Below are 2,938 nucleotides of genomic sequence, written 5' to 3'. Positions count from 1 at the left end.
ACTATCCTGGTTCAAAAGTTGTATCGGAACATTTCACGTCGTAATATCTCGCCAAGTCCAGACCTCGGCGATAGGTAGTATCTGACACCGTCCGCTCGGGACTGACATCGACTTGGACTCGGGCTGATGATGGGGAGGCGTTTAAGGACGTGAACATTTTTCCTTATAAAAATTAAAGTCGACAATGAATATTGATTCTGATTACTGATTTACGCTTTAAAAACACATTAGAAGGCAACCAAATCGAATTTGAGGAAATTCCACGATCAGAAAATTTTTTTCGAAAAAAAAAAAAATCCGAAAAATATTTTTCGATTCCGATTACTGATTTACTCTTTTAGAACACATTAGGAGGCAACCAAATCAAATTTGAGAAAATTCCACAATCAGAAAATTTTTTTCGAAAAAAAAAAAAATTCGAGGACACCTCGGTCATGGCAAGTTATTTCCCACAATCCATTCCCCGATCCACGTACATCCCAGAAAAAATCATCTCTCTAACTATCCTGGTTCAAAAGTTGTATCGGAACATTTTCACGTCGAAAATATATCTCTAAGTCCAAACCGATGCACCACGTAAACTAGGGCAGACCGATGCACCACGTAATATCGGGCAGACCGATGCAGAACGTAAACTCGATCATACCGATGCTTCACGTAATCTCGATCTTACCGATGCACCACGTAAACAAGGGCAGACCGATGCAGAACGTAAAGTAGATCTTACCGATGCACCACGTAATCTCGATCTTACCGATGCACCACGTAATCTCCATCTTACCGATGCACCACGTGAACTGGATCTTACCGATGCAGAACGTGAATTGGATCTTACCGATGCAGAACGTGAATTGGATCTTACCGATGCACCACGTAAACTCGATCATACCGATGCACCACGTAATCTCGGGCAGACCGATGCACAACGTAAATGACGATCGGGACCGGGGCGATCGGTCGTATCTGACACCGCCGGCTCGGTTCTAACATCGTCAATGAGTCGGGGTTGTAAAAAAGGACGTGAACATTTTTCCTTATAAAAATCAAACCCGACCATGGATTTTGATTCTGATTGTTGATTATCGCTACTAGAACATATAAGGAGGCAACCAAATCAAATTTGAGAAAATTCCACGATCAGAAAATTTTTTTCGAAAAAAAAAAAAAATCGTAATCACCTCGGTCATGGCGAGTTATTTTCCGTATTTCATTCCACAATCAACGTACAACATAGAAGAAATCATCTCTCTAACTATCCTGGTTCAAAAGTTGTATCGGAACATTTCACGTCGTAATATCTCGCCAAGTCCAGACCTCGGCGATAGGTAGTATCTGACACCGTCCGCTCGGGACTGACATCGACTTGGACTCGGGCTGATGATGGGGAGGCGTTTAAGGACGTGAACATTTTTCCTTATAAAAATTAAAGTCGACAATGAATATTGATTCTGATTACTGATTTACGCTTTAAAAACACATTAGAAGGCAACCAAATCGAATTTGAGGAAATTCCACGATCAGAAAATTTTTTTTGAAAAAAAAAAAAAACCGAAAAATATTTTTCGATTCCGATTACTGATTTACTCTTTTAGAACACATTAGGAGGCAACCAAATCAAATTTGAGAAAATTCCACAATCAGAAAATTTTTTTCGAAAAAAAAAAAAATTCGAGGACACCTCGGTCATGGCAAGTTATTTCCCACAATCCATTCCCCGATCCACGTACATCCCAGAAAAAATCATCTCTCTAACTATCCTGGTTCAAAAGTTGTATCGGAACATTTTCACGTCGAAAATATATCTCTAAGTCCAAACCGATGCACCACGTAAACTAGGGCAGACCGATGCACCACGTAAAGTGGATCTTACCGATGCAGAACGTGAATTGGATCTTACCGATGCACCACGTAAACTCGATCTTACCGATGCACCACGTAATCTCAATCTTACCGATGCACCACGTGAACTGGATCTTACCGATGCAGAACGTGAATTGGATCTTACCGATGCACCACGTAAACTCGATCTTACCGATGCACCACGTAATCTCGATCTTACCGATGCACCACGTGAACTGGATCTTACCGATGCAGAACGTGAATTGGATCTTACCGATGCACCACGTAAACTCGATCTTACCGATGCACCACGTAATCTCAATCTTACCGATGCACCACGTGAACTGGATCTTACCGATGCAGAACGTGAATTGGATCTTACCGATGCACCACGTAAACTCGATCTTACCGATGCACCACGTAATCTCAATCTTACCGATGCACCACGTGAACTGGATCTTACCGATGCAGAACGTGAATTGGATCTTACCGATGCACCACGTAAACTCGATCTTACCGATGCACCACGTAATCTCGATCTTACCGATGCACCACGTGAACTGGATCTTACCGATGCAGAACGTGAATTGGATCTTACCGATGCACCACGTAAACTCGATCTTACCGATGCACCACGTAATCTCAATCTTACCGATGCATCACGTAATCTCGATCTTACCGATGCAGAACGTAAACTCGATCATACCGATGCACCACGTTATCTCGGCAGACCGATGCAGAACGTAAAAAAAAAGCTTACAGCACGCGGTGTTCCCAAGCGGTCACCCATCCAAGTACTAACCGCGCCCGACGCTGCTTGGCTTCAGTGTTCTGACGAGAACTGGCAATTTCAGCGTGGTATGGCCGTAAACAACAAATATAGCGATATTTTCTATGATATCTCACTTTTTGGGAGCGGAAAGGACGTGAACGTTTTTCCTTATAAAAAATGAAATAACTTTTGGATATTAATTCTGATTGTTGATTTAAGTTTTAAGAACACATTAGGACATATCTCAATGAAATTTGAGGGATTTCCGAAATCGAAAAATATTTTTCGAAAAAAAAAAAAAATCCCAGAAGACCTCGGTCATCTCAA

The 2,938-nt window shown here is 41.7% G+C and overlaps 1 non-coding gene across 1 annotated transcript; it reads right to left on the bottom strand.

Annotated features, from left to right (window-relative positions):
* Positions 1 to 2,592: 2,592 nt before the first annotated feature.
* LOC123688452 lies at positions 2,593 to 2,711 on the bottom strand. Its single transcript, XR_006749973.1, has one exon. It is a non-coding gene; the product is annotated as a 5S ribosomal RNA (ribosomal RNA).
* Between the last annotated feature and the right edge of the window lie 227 nt (positions 2,712 to 2,938).

This window comes from Harmonia axyridis, chromosome X, assembly GCF_914767665.1.
Source record: "Harmonia axyridis chromosome X, icHarAxyr1.1, whole genome shotgun sequence".
NCBI classification, from domain to species: domain Eukaryota; kingdom Metazoa; phylum Arthropoda; class Insecta; order Coleoptera; family Coccinellidae; genus Harmonia; species Harmonia axyridis.
This window is presented reverse-complemented; position numbering and strand designations above follow the sequence as displayed.